Genomic DNA, 19,341 nt, shown 5'->3' with positions numbered 1-19,341 from the left:
TTTCAGATGGGAATGGAAGAGGCCTGAGGCCATCCCAAGCCTCTCTCCCCTCAGCTAAGGCTCAAGTGCCTACAACACCGAGGTCACAGTGAAAGAAATGGTAGTGTTCCTCCACCTGCAGGAACCTCCTTTTCCTCTTTCCTACATGTAGAACTCCTCACCTATCCTTCCAAGCCCAACTCAACCACTACACTTCCAGGAAGCCTCATGTACCCCCTCCGCTGTGAGCCCCATGGGGTGTACCAGGCATCCATGAGACATCAGGTGTGGAAGGACAGAATGCCTAGCACAGCAGCCTTCCTCTCTGCCCTGTGGTAGTATCCCCATGAGGGTCACTGGACACCATGTGCGTATGTGAACAGGCTTTCTAAACTACAAGGCACTATATTCATATTGATTTACTGTCTGGGTTTAGTTAGTTGCTTGTACCTGTTCCTAAACTATGAGCTCTTTGATGACTTTTTTTTTTAAAGGTGTAGCCTCATCACCTTGCACATAGGTAGACCCTTGACAGATGTGCCAAGCAGGGGAGCTGCCTTCACAAAGACTGGCAGCCTGGCCAGGAAGGTTTGCACCTGACCCTCTGGAGCAGCACAACAGTTAGTTTTGACTGAGTCAAGGCCCCGAACTGGCTGCTGCATCTTCCACTGAGACCCCTGCAGTCCTGTTTGCCTTAGCCTGCCCAGAGTAGCTCTTGCAACCAGCTCTTCTAGAATCCTAGCAGCTTACTTGCTCACCCAGAACTTGGCCATGGCCTCTTTCCTACTCACCATGGCAGCATCTCAAACAGGCCCTGTCATCACTTCCCTAGCACGTGACTGACTCAGGTTTTGTCTTATTAAGGCAGGCATTGGACCTCACGTGTGACCCAAAGCTCGTTAACTATATACGGAAAGTGGAGAGAACGTCGGTGTTGTGAACGGATAGGCCAGCAGTAGTGGAAAGAGCAGGGGAAGACCTGGGGTCAGATCCTGGAGAAGTTCTTTACTAGCTGTGTCTGAGTGGCCGGTTGCTGAACTTCTTAAAATCTGAGTTTTCTCATCTGTACATGGGGATCAAAAGACACCCCCCCCAACTCAGAGTCACTGTGAAAAGTAAATACTATGACACATACAAGGCCTCTGGCCTTGTGCCTGATACACGGCAGAGTCTGAGTTTCCTTTCTTTTCTCTGCCAGAAAGTTTATCTTCCCAGAGGAACAAGGATCTTGGGTGGCAGATAACCTATGTCCCATGTTTCCTGAATCAGATCTCTTACTCCTGCAGATGGGAAGTGGGTGCGGTAGGCAGTCAGAGGTCACAAACCATACTCGACAAAGTAGGTGAAACCAGATTCAGTCCAGAAGCAGCAAGCGAGTGAAAGTGCGGGCTGGGATTGACTCTGGGGCTCAAGGGAGGACGGCTACCTGAGAGTAGATGAGCCTGTACGCACCAGGGAGCAAATGGCTCCTCTGCACTGTCAGCACGGAGCTGCCGCCTCGAACACGGGCTCCCATGAAAACAGACGGGAAGATCTGGGGCAGAACTTGCCCTCCCTCTTCTCTTCAGGAGGGAAAGATGGGTAGACTTTGGAAAGGCCAAACTGAACTGGAAGTGGGGAAGCTAATGGAGTTGACCTGCCACTATCCCTTAGAGCGGCAGTTCTGAGCAGCAGTGCCAGAAGCACCTGGTTTGTCAGCAATGCAGACGAGCAGGCCCCTCTCCAGACCTACTGAATCAGAAGCTTTGGGGGGGGGGGGGCCCAACTATCTGTACTATATATATATATATATATATACATACACTATATACTATACATATTGTACCATATATACTATATAATATGTATGTACTATATATATACACTGTACTATAATATATACTATATGTACTATATAGATTATATAATATGTATGTACTATATACATACTGTACTATATACGGTATACTATACATACTGTACATACATACTATATATACTCTACTATATATATTATACTATATATACGCTATACTATACATACTATACCATATATACACACACATTATACACACTATACTGTATACACACACACACACACACACACACTTAATGTTTATTTTGGAGAGACAGAAGAAGAGCAGGGCAGGGGCAGACACATATGGGAACACAGCATCCACAGCAGGCTTTGTGCTGAGTACAGGGAGCCGGGTGTAGTGCTTGAACTCACAAACCAAACGGTGAGATCAGGACCTGGACCGAAGTTGGACGCTCAACCCACTGAGCCACCCAGGCGCCCCCCAACTACCTGTATTGTAATAAGCCCTCCCAGTGACTTTGGTGCGTGCTAAAGTTTGAGGACCCCCATTTAGCACACACTTTTGTTAATGTACCTGAAATTTCCTTCCCATTTTGAAGTGGGCATGACAGCGAATGGTCCTAATTTTTAGAGACAAGAAGACCCCAATTCAGATCCTGGCTCTGCCCCTACGTGGCCATGTGGCCTTGGACAAATGCATCAGCCTCTCTGAATCCTAACCTCCTCAAGTGTACAATACTCGATTTGTAGGATTAGGCAGTTCGGTTTGGACAGCATGTGCAGAAAGCACTTAGCTGGGTGCCTGGCACAGAGAAGGTGCTCATCATCCGCATTGTCATCCTAACCACCACGACTAGGAAGAAGCCCCTGGGTGAGTCAGAATTCTAGAGGCATCTAAGGAAAATCTGCAGGTTGAATGCGGATCATCTTGCTCCGTGAGCATTTAACATGCTGCTCAGAATGCTACTTCTCATTCAGCAAGAAATGACACTTCCTTTCAAATTTGAAATCCGAATTCCAAATCCCTACCTAACTTGGACGGAGCAAGTAAAAACCCGACAGGAAAACCTGCTCTCACCCTAATACAACCTCGTCATTTTCTCACCCTACCGCTTTGCCTTTTCCTTTTTGTCAAGTCCCTTAAGCAAACAGTAGCAGCGGGCAAATATTTGCTGAGTGTTAAGTGAATGGATTGACTCTATTTGATTTGAAAATGCCCAACTGTTGTGCAATAAAAGGAGTCAAATCTGTGACCAGGTCTTTAGGCTCCTGGGCGGAAACGTGGCTGGGGTGGCCCTAGCACCCAGGCGGGGAGCACATTGAAATCTTGGGGAATCAGGTACTGTGGGGTTTATAAGAGACTGAGTTGACTAGGACAGGGAATGTAGGTGATTTTCTGAACTTAGCAAAGGGCTTTTATGATGAGATGGCCTGTGGCCCTCCATCCCGGGCTGTCCACGTGTCCATGTCCGCTCCACCCTCTAAGCCTGGAGGCAAACTTGCCCTTGCCGGCAAAGCAGTTGTCCTGCAGCCTCTGCAAAGCAGAGCAAACCGAAATCAGAACACCAAAATGGGATTGCAGTTTTCCCCCTAAAGACAGAAATGTAAGTATTACCTTTCGAGTTCTGGCTGAAAGGCATTACAGGTATCCCCTAATTTTTGAAAGTTCAGGTTACATCACTTTGCTTTTAAGTAAGGCCTACAGGGGTACCTGGGTGGCTCATTTGGTTGAGGGTCCGACTTCAGCTCAGATCATGATCTCTTGGTTCATGAGTCAGAGCCCCGCACAGGGCTCTGTGCTGACAGCTCAAAGCCTGGAGCCTGCTTTGGATTCTGTGTGTCTCTCTCTGTCTCCTCCCCTACTCACACTCTGTCTCTTTCTCTCAAAAATATATAAATAAACATAAAAAAAAAAAGACCTACATTAGTATCTATTTTCACTAATCAAAAGAGATTCAAAGAGGATTTTTGCTTTTACAATTTAAAAAAATGCAAAAATTGGGGCACCTGGGTGGCTTAGCTGGTTAAGTGTCTGACTTGGGCTCAGGTCATGATCTCAAGGTGGGTGGGTTCAAGCTCTGCATCGGGCTCTGTGCCAACAGCTAAGAGTTTAGATCCTGCTTTGGATTCTGTGCGCGTGTGTGTGCTCCCTCTGCCCCCCGCCCCCATGCTCTGTTTCTCTCAAAAATAAACACAAAAAAAGAATTTTTCTAAAAATGCAAAAAGTGAGAATAGCATTTAGTGTTTGTTTTGCAGTCAGCCATTATAGGGGCAGCATGCACCCCAGCTGCAACAGTGGCGCCCCCAAGCCCCTTCCTGGGGAACTACACTAAGCATGTCAGCATCTAGCCATGTACAACATATATCTTATCCCTCATTGCCCATTCCCTGTGAACGGTCCCATCACCTGCGCAGGGCATGCCTTCCTTTGCAGTTCAGCCCCAGCCTACAGGTCCAGCGTTCCCACCCACAGCCAGGTGCCTGCCCATGGGTAACTCCTGCCTGCCAGTGCCCTAGTCTTTCATCCTTCCTGGCCACTGACTAAATGGCCTTTCCTCCTGTTGTCTGGCTCGGACCGCCCTGACACCTCTTTGCAGAACTTGCTCAATGTAGCTTTCTGTGAAATGGGCGCACAGCACCCAGTGGTGGGGGATTCAGCATTCCTGAATGCTTGCCTAAGTCTTTACTTGGCCCGGAGTTCCCTTTTCCTCCTTTCCAACCTCAGAATTCCCAGTCTCCTTTTAGATGTGGCTCTACAATTGCTTAGAAATTTTTTTAATATAATTTTTTAAATTTACATCCAAGTTGGTTAGCATATAGTGCAACAATGAGTTCAGGGGTAGATTCCTTAATCCCCTTACCCATTTAGCCCATCCCCCTCCCAACACCCCTTCTAGTAACCCTTTGTTTGTTCTCCATATTTAAGTCTCTTATGTTTTGTCCCTCTCCCTGTTTACCTACCATCTTTACTTCCTTTCCCTTGTGTTCATCCATTCTGTGTCTTAAAGTCTTCATATGAGTGAAGTCATACGATGTTTGTCTTTTTCTGACTAATTTCACTTAGCATAATACCCTCTAGTTCCATCCACGTAGTAGCAAATGGCAAGATTTCATGCTTAGAATTTTTTTCAATGTTAATTGACATAATTTCAGGCTTAAAGGGAAATTGCAGGAATAGTACAAAGAATTTGCATACATTGTTCACTCAGATTCCCTAAATACTAATGTTTTGCCACGTTTGCCTTTATCTCTCTATATCTATCCATCTATTTATCTGAATGTAGAATTTTATTTTTTTTCCAAAGTACTGGTGAGTTACTTGCAGACTTTATACCCCTCTACTTCTTCAGTGTGTATATTTTCAAAAATCAAGGATTTCCTCTTAGCTAATCACAGAACAAGTACCAAGTACCAAGATTAGGAAATTAATTTTGATATCGATTATTATCTAGGATACAGACCTTCCTCAGATTTTACAAACTACCCCAATGCACTCCTTTATAGCAAAAGTCTCAGATCATGCATTCATGCATTGCGTTTAGTTATGTCTCTTTCATATTCTTTAATCTAGAAGTTACTTTTTTTTGGTCTTTCATGACAGTTGACATTTTTGAAGTGTCTAGGCCAGTTATTTTATAGAAAGTACCTGATTTTAGGTTTGTCGGTTGTTTCCTTGTGATGGTTTCATGGTGTACAGATTTGGCTGGAGTATCCCAGAGGCAATGCTGTGTTCATTTCAGTGTGTCAATATCAGGATATACGTGATGTCACTGTCTCATTTCTGGTCATGTTAACATTGATCATGTGGTTGATTTGTTGATGTGTTGATGTGTCCCCTAGCCAGTGAGGCCCTTCTCAAGGTTAAGGAGGGAGTCAGCCTGGTTCATTCTGGTGTCCCTGTACCTGAGGGTGTGGAGATCCAGGGAAGTGAGGCACAAACACCAGATGAGCTCCTCCCGTGTGTTTGCTTCTGTGGCTGCTTTTTGACTAAGCCTCACAATGCCCCCATAATTTAGTCGTGTGTTCTCATTTTACATGTGTGCTCAGGGAAGATGAGCAGTTTGCCTAGGGACACTTGAGTGGTAAGTAGCAGGGCCAGTTTCAAATCTGGCTCTGTCTGCCACTTTCTATAACACTAACGCCCTGGACGCAATAGACGGTCAACAACATTTATTAAATGGAAAAAATCTAACACCAAGACTATCAAAAAACTTAACACCATCCTACATCAATGAGGGTGCTTTCTATCACTTATCCTTTCAACAAAGGTTTATGGTAGGTCTACTGCGTACCAGACAGTATTGTAGATAATAGAGATACAGCAGTAAACAAATAGCTTACGTTCTAGTGGGACTCTGCAAATACCAGCAAATCCAACTAAAGTGGCTTGAACAATAACAAGAAGGTTAGCTATAGAGCAGTTTCAGGGTTGATTAATTTAGCAGCTCAAAGATGTCATGGCTAAGACTCCTGCTCTCTGGAATTCTCTTAGCTTTCCCGTAGGGGATACAAGATGTTTACGCCTTAGTTCTAAGCAAGACATCCTCAAAGGAAACAAAGGAGACATTCCCCCCCACGAATGCTTTATGCAGGCAAAGAAAGTCTTGCTAGAATCTCCCAGCCAATTTCTCTTCTACCTCACTGGCCAGAACTGCATGCCCAGCCCGTGTCTAAATCGACCCTGAGCAAGAGAAATGGGCTGCTACATGGGCCTTGGGCAATGTAGATTTGTACCAATCCCGCCTTCCCAAACCTCCAGGCTCAACCTTCCCCAAAGCACTTGGTCAGTAGAAGCATAGGGGAGATTGAAAATTGCAATTTTCTTTTAAGAAGGAATAAGGGGGGGAAAGCTGTTGAGCAGGCAACTGGCAATATTTGCCAAACTTCCCGTTCACTAAATTACCAAATATTTACAAACGCTGTGGCTTCTTAGAAACTCTTCTTTATGTAAATATAAATTTGCCTCATTGCTATTCCTTATATTAATTATATCAAGATCTAGTTCTTTTTACTAAGTCATATAACGTCTCTGCCTTTATCTATCCACGTCATCTCTGGTCTCATTCTAAAACAAGGTCCCCTTTATGTGACTCTACGAAATCTTAGCCAGAGGTTTAAAAAGTATTTAAGAGCTGTTTCTGGGAGATGCACTGACCCCTGACAGGGGAGGGCCCTGGAGCCTTCTGCTGGGCCAAGCATTCACCATTTAGTTGCTAGATGGGGAGGCCCAGGAAGATCCTAGGGGAGGAGCCAGGGAGGTTGGGGGGCAGGGGGGCCACTTCGGCTGTGCTATTTGCCAACTGGCATGGGAATAGTTATTTCAGTAATGGAACAACGGGTACGACAGAACCCACGTGACAAGCTGGACATCAGCTCCAATGCTCCCAGTGTCAGTATAATGACTACAGTGTGGTATCCCTGGCATCTGCCAACGTCAGGCATTTGAGCTGCCTTCAGCTTTAACTGTAATATTAAGAGTATGGTCAAAGGGTATGATCTAATTTGATGTAAAAAGCATTTAAATGATGGTTTAGAAAGAGTTTTGGCCATTTTTTCACAGACCGCTGCTGCCCGGGGAGTTGGGAGGCACATGGTATGGTAGAAAGAGGGCAGGGATGGGAGTAAGGAGGGCTGCACTCAGGTCTGGACAATACCCCTCTACTATGGATTGGGGACTTGGCAGTCTCTCGGCCTCTCTCAAGTTTGGTTTCCCCAACTGTAAAATGAAGGAGATTCCATCTCTCCTAATATGAGGCTCAGTAGGTATCGATTGCCTTCATCTGCTCCTGACCTTGGCCTGAGGCCCTGGTGACCCTTGTCACACCCTCACTAAGGTGCACCACTGATCTGATGATCAGAAAGACCTTGGAAGGTGTTGGTTCTGTACCCTAAGGAAGTGTGTAGACTGCCACCTTCTGGTGCAAGGAATTAGTATCTAGATCCAGTGCTCCCCCTGGTGTCCCTGTGAAGATCTGCCCTAAGGGTGAAGCTGCAGGGGGACGGTGCCTTTAAAAGGTGACGTCCTCCTCCTGCCAGTGAGACTCTGGGAGAGGGAAGATGCGGAGTTTTGAAAAGCTGCTCTAAGTGACAGTGCTCTTGTTTTTAGAGACTGTAAATGTGTTGGCAAGGGCATCTTTGCATAAACAGGAGGTTTTCGTCTGTGATTGTTTAGACCCTGCTTAGAGACAACAACAGTCAGTCCAAAAATATTTATAGAGTACCTCATATGTACCAGACAAGTGCTTCAGTAAATAAGTTTGAACAAAACAGGCAAGCTTCCTGGTCTCATTGTCTAGTGGGGAAAGTCTGGTGATAAGATGAAATTTTTTTAATAATATATGTTCTTGAACTTGAAGACAAGACGTCATCTGAGCAGAACTGAACACCACAGCTACTTGTATGTTGACACTGTCCAGCCCTTATGCACTTGTGTGCACATTTTAAAAAGGTATAATGAGGGGTGCCTGGATGGCTTAGTCGGTTGAGTGTCTGACTTCAGCTCAGGTCATGATCTCACGGTTCGTGGGTTTGAGCCCTACGTCGGGCTCTGTGCTGACAGCTCACAGCTTGGAGCCTGCTTCAGATTCTATGTCTCCCTCTCTCTCTGCCCCTAACCCACTCACATTCTGTCTCTGTCTCTCTCAAAAATAAATAAAAAATTTTAAAAAAGCTATAATCAAAACGCATGTTGCCCTGAAGTTTGTTAGAGTTCACGCATAATGAACACTCCTCTATGTTGCTACTTAATCTGCATAATTATCCTCATACCTATGTAGGAGGCACTTGTGGGGCTAATCGAAATCCATGGAGCAACTCCCTTAAGTTTAGACAGATTTTTCCCCCTTTTCTCTTTCTGTAAGAGAAGTTGCTGATGGTAACTTCTTCATGTGGACTTTTCATTGCATTACTGTTCAGTAATTATGAATATGGTTCATCCTATATGTTGCCATATTGCCTTCCCAAAGAGCGATTACTAATGTATAATGGCACAAATATTGAGTCAAATTTTGCTGCAACATCGCGTACGCTGAATATTGGGACTTGAACACATTTTTGAGAATTAATATTTTAAAAGAGGGTCCCACTTTTGCTTTCATCTGCATTTCTTTGGATATCTGTGCACAGGTTCTTTTTTTGCCTGTATAATTGCTCCCTTGTGAAATGTCTGTTCTTAGTGCAGTTAAACATTTGAGTCTTTCCTGAGAAGACAGAAAAGCACCAGAAGACTGCAGTATTGCAGCCCAGGGAGTCAGAATGGCACTTACTGCATTATTCATTGGGTTCATAAGTCCTTCTGGAATCGTCCTAAGAAAGCTTAGTTGTTTCAGAATCTAGAGAGCAACTCTGTTCTGCTGCCCAGAACTACTAAGAGAGGAAAGTGATTCTGTGGCACCCTTGGCTGGGCTTGACTCACTAGTGGGAGTGACATAATCGCCCACTGTTTATGAAAGAGTTGGACATCAGCCCAGGTTACAATAATGCAAATGAAAATTATGTGCTTGGAGAGTTAATTCATTTCCTAGTGACTCTGAAGGATACAAAGCATTGTTGAGTGTCTCCGTTGCAAAGGTCTTTATGCTAGCCCTGGCCCAGAGCAGTGAAGTGACTTGCCCAAGCTTACCTAGGCACCTAGAGCCTCTAGCTCCTGGTTCTCATCTGTCCTAGATTTGAATATAAATGAACCTGTGATTCTCTCCTTCCAGGCTCCCACCCCCAATTGTCCACCTCTTCCCAGCCTGGATGATTTCCAGAACATGGCTCTGGGAACACTTTCTGTGTTGTGGGAGTTGGTTTCCTTTTCCTACATAGGCTCCAGCAAGAACTCTGGGCCTTTCCTCTCTGGGAACTTGAAGTGCCCCACCACACAGGGATCCAAGCAGAGGCTAAAATACTTGGCTCGAGCTCAAGTCCTTTTCCTGAAAGAAGACTGGAAATATTAGAAACGGGGCCTGTGTGAGGGTGAGTAATTTTGACTGTGTCAGAAAGGCTTTTGGTTTAATACCCCACCGTTATTTTCTGGGACGGTGGGATGAAGAAGGAGCTAACATTTGATGAACACATACTATGTATCAGATACCGCCTCATTTAATTTCTTTAAAACACCTGTGGAGTAACAGATTTGGAAATAAAGACTCAGGGAGGTCAAGTAACTCCATCAGCTCCCACAGCTAAGATGTGTCACTCAAGGATCCCACATGGGGGTAGGGAGGGGACCTGGAATGGCCCATCAGAGTCTCCCTGAAGCTTTTCCAAACCATCTTGCTGTGTTTTCCATTGACAATGACTGCACCAAACAGAGCCCTCTATAGGATTTCTGTGCCAGGGTGCCACCCCTGGGATGTGGGTGAACAAACTGGTGATGAACACAGTAAGAAGCAGATTGAAATCTATGTAGAGAGGCTGTAATGAAGGTTAGGAAAAGCAGCATCTGGAGAAATTTCTTAGGGAAAAAAATAGAAGAATCCTAAGGATTGGGACACGGAGGAGTATAACTCAAGACCAGAGAAGAGAAGTCCTCCCTGCGGGTGGGAGGGTGCAAGGGGAGGGGCAGGCTGACCCATCCCCAGGAAGGAGGCAGCTGGAGGGGAGAGGGGCATGGTGCAGGCTTGGAGGGCGTGGGTGGCAGACTGTGGCAGTCTATGTAGGTGGAGCACCTTGCCAGAAGTTTGAAGACCCAGTGTGGGCTGTGTGGCCTCAAGCAAGTCATATCACCTCTCTCAGGCTTGCTTTCTTTCCCTTTACAAGAGGCCTAAAAATAACCTTCCCTGCCTACCTCTCAGAGAGATCATGGGAACGGACTGGGTTAACTCATATGAAACAGCTTGTAAATTATGAAACACTATGCAAATGTCCCACACAAACTACTGGGTACAGCAGTAAGTTCTAATTCATTATCAGCCCCTCAGTTTCTTCTTGGTTTGCTTTATCAGCAAGGCAGCATTTGATGCCCATTGAGAGTGTGCATGCGTATCAGACCCTGGCATAGGGTGAGCCCCCCGTTAGTGAGTGCCCTCCCTTCCCCCAGCACTGATGTTCTATCCTTGGCCCATCCAGATGGACCGATGACATAGAAAATATCCTCTGAGACTTGTCGACTGACCTTTAAAAATCCAGCTCCTTTAACATCACTCAGCATCAGGGAAATACAAATTAAAACCAGAGTAAGATACCACCTCACACCCGTCAGAATGGCTAAATAAACAACTCAGGCAATAACAGATGTTGGCGAGGATGCGGAGAAAGAGGATCTCTTTTGCACTGCTGGCGGGAATGCAAAGTGGTGCAGCCACTCTGGAACACAGAATGAAGATTCCTCAAAAAATTAAAACTAGAACTACCCCAGCAATTGCACTACTAGGCATCTGTCCAAGGAATACAAGTGTGCCATTTTGAAGGGGCTCACACACCCCAGTGTTTATAGCAGTGCTATCGACGATAGCCATCGATGGATGGATGGATAAAGATGTGGTGTATATATACAATGGAGTGTTACTTGGCAATAAAAAAGAATGAAATCTTGCCATTTACAACTACGTGGATGAAATTAGAGAGTATTATGCTAAGCAAAATTAGCCAGTCAGAGAGACAAATATCATATGACTTCACTCATATGAGGAATTTAAGATATAAAACAGATGAAAATAAAGGAAGGGTAGCAAAAACAATATAAAAACAAGGTGGGGGACAAAACAAGAGACTCTCAAATACAGAGAACAAACTGAGGGTTACTGGAGGGGTAATGGGTGGGGGATGGGCTAGATGGGAAGGGGCATTAAGGAGGACACTTGTTGGGATGAGCACGGAATGTTATGCATGAGGGATGAATCACGGGAATCTACTCCTGAAATCATAATTGCGCTATATGCTAGCTCACTTGGATGTAAATTAAATCAATAAATAAAAATAAAAACAGCTCTTGTTCTTAAAATGGTTTTTGGTGAAAAGTCCATTCATACAACAAAACACATACTGACCTTAAGAAAAAATATCCCCAGAATCCCTTGGGAAGCCCGTACTTGTCCTTCCTGGATGCTTCCCCTTCACTCTGCTAGCCTCCCTCAGTGTCCATCTCGTGCTTTTGAAAAATAGCTTTATCACATATATAATATCCTGAAGAAATATATTAGTTTTTTTTGTTTCTGAAGCTTTTTTTAAAGTTTAAATTTTTTAATGTTTATTTATTTTTATTTTTGAGAGAAAGAGAGAGAGAGAGAGAGAGAGAGAGAATGGAGGAGGGGCAGAGAGAGAGAGAGAGAGAGAGAGAGAGAGAGAGAGAGGAACACATAGACTCTAAAGCAGGCTCCCGGCTTTGAGCTGTTAGCACAGAGCCTGACATGGGGCTCGAACCCATGAACTATGAGTTCATGACCTGAGCTGAAGTCAGATGCTTAAATGACTGAGCCACGTAAGCGCCTCATCTCTGAATATTTAAGGTTTATTTATTTGAGAAAAGGAACATGAGTGGGGAAGGGAAAGAGAAAGGGGACAGAGGGAGAGAGGGAGAGAGGGAGAGAGAGATACCAAGCAGGCTCCACAATGTCAGTGTTGAGCCCAGTGCAGGGCGTGAACTCCCAAACCAAGGTATCAGGACCTGAGCCGAAATCAAGAGTTGAATGCTTACACCGAATGAACCACCCAGGCACCCCATGTCTCTGAACTTTTATAAAGAGGAGTGTATTATACGTATTTTTCTATAACTTGCTTTTTGCACCTGTGACGTCCTTGTGGTGCTACAGCTGCAGCTCATTCATTTTCACTGCTGTACAGTATTCCACAGTGGGGCTGTGCTATCATTTACTTATCTGTCCTAAGCAAATGGACATTTGGGCTATTTCCAGTTTGGGAATATGGTAAATAGTTGTCTAGGTCTCCTGTAGCATATGTGTAAGAGCTTGTATAGATCTAGAAGTGGAAATGCTGGGTCATTTAGTATGCAGGTCTTTAATTTTCCAAGAGAAGTCCAAACTCTTCCAGCTGGTTATCCCACTTAACACTTGTACCAACAGTGTAGGAGCATTCTCACTGTCCTGCATCCCTGCCCCAGATTTCTTTAAAATTTCTGTGAACTGTGGACAAGACACATTTTGGTTAGCAAGAGACAGGAAGTAGGAAGGCACCTGCCTGTCTGCCAGGGCTCCCGAAGGCCTCACCAGAGAAATCCCACTGGCCCTGTAGCTAGCTACAGCCAGCTCTGTGGAGCCATCCAGTATTTGTTCATTTTGGTTTTAGTTTGCAGTTCTTTATGACTAAGGAGGTTGAGCATGTTTTCATGTACTTATGGCCCTTTTGTCTTTGTCTCTGAAATGCCTATTCATGTCTTTTGCCCATTTAAAAAATTAAATTGTCTATTCCTATTGATTTGTAGCTGCCCTTTATAGATTCAGGACACGAATTCTTTGCCAGTTCGATGTGTGAGCATGCTCTTCTCCCCGTCTCTAGCTTGTCAGTCTGTGCAGTGATTTTTTTTTATGAATAGAAGTTCTTATTTTAATGCAGCCAAAGTCCATCTTTCCCTTCATTGTTTTTCATTTTTAGGACCTAGGACATTATTTTTCACCTGAGGTCACAAAGATCATCTCCCATATTTCCTTCTGTAAGTTACAAAATCCCAAATGCCTTTCTTAGGACTGTTCCATCTCCGGGCTCCTGCATCTTTCCATAAAATGTAAGCCTGAGGCTATTTTAATTCTAGTGGGTCTCCTCTCAGCACTGAGGACTTTGAGTTCTGACAAGGGCCAAGAGAAAGACTTCGTGGAGAGGGCTGGTGGGTGCTGCGGGTGTGGCTCTCAAAGGACCCTGTGTCCTGCATTCCCCAGCTGCCCCAGGCCCCTAGGAGGCGCCTCCACACCAGATATGGAGCATCCTACCCCACAACCTGCTCAGCTCAGCAGTGGTGCAGCCCATCCCCCGGCCCTGCTCAGCTGTCCCCAGCTCCTGCGCCCAGATGCTCGTCCCTCCCAGCGACCTGCAGGGCTAGCGTAGCACCTCTGCATCAGCCAGCATCCTCCTGCCCTTACCTAGTTCTCCCTGGGCCTGATCCTTTGAGGCTCAGTCCTCTCCTCGGCTTAAAAAAATTTTTTTTAAACGTTTATTTTTGAGAGAGACAGAGACAGAGCACAAGCCTGGGAGGGGTAGAGAGAGAGAGGGAGACACAGAATCTGAATCAGGCTCCAGCCCAGAGTCCAATGTCCCAGCTCAAACTCACACACCACAAGATCATGACCAGAGCTGAAGTCGGGGCTTAACCAACTGACCCACCCAGGTGCACCCTCTCTTCATTTTTGAAGGAACCACACGAATGCTTTCTAGCTAGTCTTTCAAATCTGTCCTCCTCCCTCTTGCTTTGTCTCCTTTCCTGGGATCCCTCCTGATTCTCTATGGTGGTTTGGTGGCCCCCTCACAACAGTTGGTTATTAGGTCAGATGCTGCTATGGTTTAATTTCTGCCCCCAGGCTCTGCGGCATGTAACTGATGAAACTATGGGCTCCTCAAAGGACGAAAACAGTTGGGGGGAGGGGTCACAAAAGGTATAGCATATAAGGGTGAGGCATGGTGCCCTTTGCCTGAGTATTCCATTTAATTTCCACTAGTTAATAGCTGCCTGTTTCTTCTTACCTCAGTTTTCTTATCTGGAGGACCCAGTTAATAGTCACGGTCTTACAGCTTTTGTAGGGATAAAAAGAGGTAACATAGGGAAGGCTCACTGTGCCTGGAACATAATAGGAATCCACTGGTATTTGTTTCCCGTTGTTTTAGCTTGAGTTCCCTCAGAAAACAGAGCCTGCAGCCAGGCTTACGCACTGATGTTCTATTGGCTGGCTTCCCCCAGGGAAGCAAGATGAGGGGGGAAAGGGAAGAGAGGGAGGAAGGAAGAGCAAATACTGGATGGTGTTACTGAGCTGGCACAGCCGGTTATGGGGTCATGGGCGATTTCTCTGGAGGGGCTGTCTGGAGCCCTGGAGGAGAGAACACCTTACTTCCCAGTGCCTTCCTACTTCCTGTCTCCGGCTAATCAAAGTCTGCCCTGTGGGGTACTTAGCCCCTGCATTTCTGCACCCCCCTGCAAGTCCCCACTCCAAGACTTCTGGCAGTCTCTGGAGAAGACAAGGCCTTTTGAGTGAGGTGAGCGCAGGTCTGGGCATCTGAGCTGCTATGAGTCTTGCTGCAGTGGGCAGGATGGAAGCATCTAGTCCTCTGGCCCTTGTCCTTGGAGGAGACTGAGGCACACACATCCACAAGATGTCGGTATGTCCATATTCCTTAATTCATTCAACACTGATGTGCACAATACCCATAAGGATGCGGAGATGAATGAAGCAAGTACAAAGCATATGGCTTCATGCACTATGCAGATATTCTATTTGGGAAGGTCCAGTGTGAGTGGACTCTGTACGGCCACTGAAACCTGTGCAGGGTTATGTCAGAGTCATCGGTTATTCCAGGGCTCGGCAAGAAGTTTCTGTAGAAGGCTAGAGAGCAACTATTTTAGGCCTGACAGGCCACATACAGTTCTTGCATTTTGTTTGTTTATACCCCTTTAAAAATATAAACATCTTTCTTATATGCAAAAAAAACACAAACAAAAAACAAAAGACAGGCTGGGGGCACTAACAAACTCCTATCCCAAGTGGCTTAGCACATTAAAGGTTTGGTCTTGCTCACCCTACTGTCCAAGGCAGCGCAGTGATCTTCTGAGCAGCTCTGCTCTGAGTGGTGCTTCAGGGACCCAGGCCACCGCCATCTTGTGAGGCCACCATCTTTGCCATCCTGGCTCCTGGGAAAGGAGAAAGGAGGGTTGAAGGCTTGCAAAAGACTTTGAAGAGGCACATTACTTCTGCATACATTTTCTTTGTGAGAATTCAAATGGTCCCAGCAGATTATACAGTGAGTTAATGGCAAGTGGGGACTTAGGCCCAGGTATCCAGCATCCTGTGCTGTCATTAACAGTCACAGGCCTGTAGGGCCACCTGGGTGCCTAAGTCAGTTAAGAGTCCGACTTTGGCTCAGGTCATATCATGGTTTGTGGGTTCATGCCCCGTGTCGGGCTCTGTGTTGACAGCTCAGAGCCTGGAGCCCGCTTCGGATTCTGTGTCTCCCTCTCTCTCTCTCTGCCCCCTCCTCTGCTCATGCTTTCTCTCAAAAGTAAATAAACATTAAAAAAAATTTTTTTAACAAAACAAAAACCAGTCACAAGCTTGTATACAACTGGCTTTTCTCGTCAAATTCATATTTTTTTGCCTGCTCTTCCGATGTAGTTTGGGTTAAAGTTCACGGAATCATTCCTATTTCTTGTCTATCCAGCTTTGTGGCTCCCTGAGTCTCTTCAACTGAATGTTGATACTAAATCCAATATAGTATCAAAATATTGAAAAGATTCTCTGAAAACAGTTTGGCAGTTTCTGAAAAAAGTTTATAAACAGAATTACTCTAAGACCCAGCAAAAGCCATTTCTAGGTATATACCCAAGAGACTGTAAGCACATGTCCACTTAAAATCACACACCCATGTTCACAGCAGCATTATCCAGAATAGCCAAAAAGTGGAACTCTCCATGCTCACTAACTGATAGATAAGCAAACTACCCTATATCCATACAATAGCATTTTATATGGGAATAAAGGAATGAAGTACTGATACAGGCTCAGGCATGGATGCACCTTGAGAACATTTGCCAAGTGAAAGAAGCCAGTCACTAAAGACCACATGCCGTATGATTGCATTTGTATACAATTTCCAGAACAGGCATATCCAGAGAGACAGTTTAGATTAGTGGTTTCCAGAGGCTGGGAGGAAGATGAATGGTAGTAACTGCTCATGGGTATGGTGTTTCTTTATCAAGTGATAAAAGATGGTGGAGGAAAACCACAATGAGAAAAGTCTTGTAATATAAAGACCTACATTTATAAACTAGATGCTGACCTAACAGAGCATTTATAAGCAAGTCTTCTGCTCCAAGGGGAGTGGTAGAATGCATTCTGCCTTATGAGGTAGCCACTGAGATACTAATTAGAATCCCAGTTCCTCCACTAACCAGAGGCAAGGCCTTAGTCAAGTTGCTCACTCTTGATCAACCTCTGTTTCTTCATCTGTGAAATGCAGGTAATGAAGTCTGTCTAGAAGGTAGTTGCATGTACAGAGCCTCACACTCATCACTTGGTTGCCTTTGGCTTCCCTTTCTCACCTCTTCTCCTGTCTCAGGCGCTGTGCAATATTAGGGGTGCTTGCCCTCCCTAGCAGGTGCAAGACGAGCTCCTGATACAAGGGTCCGGGAGCTTTTCTGAGCGAGTGCCTCTCAAACATCACAGCACGGGCATCATCTCTTTCCCAGAGCTTTTCCCTAAGTCTGTAGTTAGTGACTAGAATAAGACTTCTCACACCAAAATATATATCAAATCACTTGGGGATCTTGCTAAAATGTAGATTCTGAGTCTCTGAGTCACTGTCTGGGGAGGAACCCGAGAGTCTGCATTTCTAAACATCTCCCAGGTCGTGCTATTGTTTCTGGTCCTTGGACACACCTGGGTAGTATGGCACCAAGTCCCTGGAAATGTTAACTTAGAGTGATTTATGGAAACTTCTGCACGTGGCAAACTTAGAATATCAGTGTAAGTTCCGTGGAGATAAAATAAACTAACGTGGGTTTTATAACTAAAAGGCTTACTAAAATACTATCCAAGAGTTTTTTTTTTTTTTACAGACCTTTCAGGTATTCACAGAAATATCTAGAGCCTTCCATGAGGGCCCAGAGACGACATGCAAAATTCTAATTTGAACCATGAAAATTCAGAGTTGCATAAAGTGTCCACGCTTTACAAGCACAGCTTTCAACTAGTATCCCCCTTAATCGGCTAAGACCAAGTCTAAGAAGCAGGTAGAAGAAGAACAACTGTCCTTATTTTGTAGATGACAAAGCTGAGGCTCAGGCAGGTGAAGGGGCCTGTGAAGGGCACTTGGACTGTCAATCCCTGAGCCAGGCATATGGAAGACCCCTCCTCTGTGTGCCTGAGTCCCATACCCTCCCACATCTCAGGACATGACCCAGGATTCTGTGCAACTCCATATCTTCCCTCTGGTCCTGGGTGGACAAACTAGGCAGCTTCAGGGATAAGGAAGCGAGAGAGAACCTCTGGAAAAGAGTATTAGCAGAGGTGCAAGATAATAGAGATATTAATAGTTCTACCCTTCTCGCTACCTGACCCCCATCAGAACTAAAAAATGTCACAGTCTTGCCTACACTAAAACAAGCCTGTTTGGGATCTAAACACCCATGTTGCTATCTTCTTGCTCTTGTTGTTTATAGGACACAGGAAGGTCAAAGATCTCCAGCCTTCAGGATGTCCCCGGCCTCCCTTTCACACAGGGTACCATGGCTTATCCGATTGGCCCCTGAAAACGCTCAGGCCTTTGGCAAGGGGCCCAGTGGGAAAGTAGAAACAATCTGTCTTCAGAGTTGGAGTTTACGTCTGTTAATTCATTAGCCAGGCATTCACAAGTCTAAGATAGGTGTGATTTTCAACCTTAATGTTTCAACCTGGGGAGGCTTATACATCTCCATGCTGGGGCTCCACGCCTGGAGATCTGCAGTGAAGCTAGCATTTCATCATTTTCCAGGCCTGCTAATGGACAGCTAGAGTTGCAAGGATTTGTAGATCTGCCCAGAACCACACACCCCAGTCCTATGGACAGGTTACTTCTCTCCATTCTGTCCTATGTAGAGAGGCTTTGCTCACTCTAGATCGAAAGTATTACGTGAATTTCATTCCAGACAAATTAAGTCGTTTGTATGAAGCATAGGCTGGAAAGGAGACTCATTCATTTCGCGACTCTACCACTTGCCACTCCGAGATGGTACCTGAGTGCGTTATGGGCACAAACCTTTTGGGTTTGCATCTGGACTCCACTGCTGACGAATTTAGCACATGGCTAAAACCTTCCTAAGCCTCAGCTTTCTCATCTGTGACATATGGCTTTGGTTTGAAGGGATGCAGGGCTGGGAGGAGAGCATACTTGCAAGGACCTGGGCATGGGGGTCCCTGTAAGTTTTGCATCCTAGGCACCTAACTTGCCTCACCTTGGTCCTTGCTCTGAGTGGGTGCAAGGAGATAACGCATGCTCTGTGCTTAGCATCGTGTCAGGTGTGAGCCCAGTGCTCAACAAATGGCACTTAGGAGGAGGAGCTGGGTCTATGACCCACCTCTTAAATCAGCTAACTCCACTTCTTTTATTCCACCCTAACAAGTGAAATTTTGATCCTATTCAACTCAAGGCAACAACCCAATTCCATCCCTTTTCCCTAACCCCCACCACTGCAGTTTTCTGAACCGGCCACAGCAACTTAATTTTACTCAGTTCAATTCTTCTAACACCCTCCCTACTCATAGAACTGTCAGATTCAAGGACCACAAAAATTCAGGGCGCCAATTCATTTTGGAGTTTAGATAATCATGGAGCAATTATTTTAGTATAAGCATGTCCATGCTATAGTCAAATTTAAATTTGAAATAAATTTGATTGTAAAACACAAATTCAGATCAGGTGTACTATTATTTTATTTGGCAGTACCA

General features: G+C 45.2%; 1 long non-coding RNA gene across 1 annotated transcript in view; it reads right to left on the bottom strand.

Annotated features, from left to right (window-relative positions):
• Positions 1–2,060: 2,060 nt before the first annotated feature.
• Positions 2,061–19,341, bottom strand: part of LOC115302911 — a 54,907-nt gene continuing 37,626 nt past the window's right edge. The window contains exons 2-3 of the long non-coding RNA XR_003913712.1: positions 15,440–15,551; positions 2,061–3,311 (exon numbers count right to left, since the gene is read on the bottom strand). This is a non-coding gene — a long non-coding RNA (uncharacterized LOC115302911). The remainder of the gene's footprint in view (positions 3,312–15,439; positions 15,552–19,341) is intronic.

The sequence above is a fragment of the Suricata suricatta genome, chromosome 9 (assembly GCF_006229205.1).
Source record: "Suricata suricatta isolate VVHF042 chromosome 9, meerkat_22Aug2017_6uvM2_HiC, whole genome shotgun sequence".
Classification (NCBI taxonomy): Eukaryota; Metazoa; Chordata; class Mammalia; order Carnivora; family Herpestidae; genus Suricata; species Suricata suricatta.
Note: the sequence above shows the minus strand (reverse complement) of the source record. Positions and strands in the feature narration are given on the sequence as shown.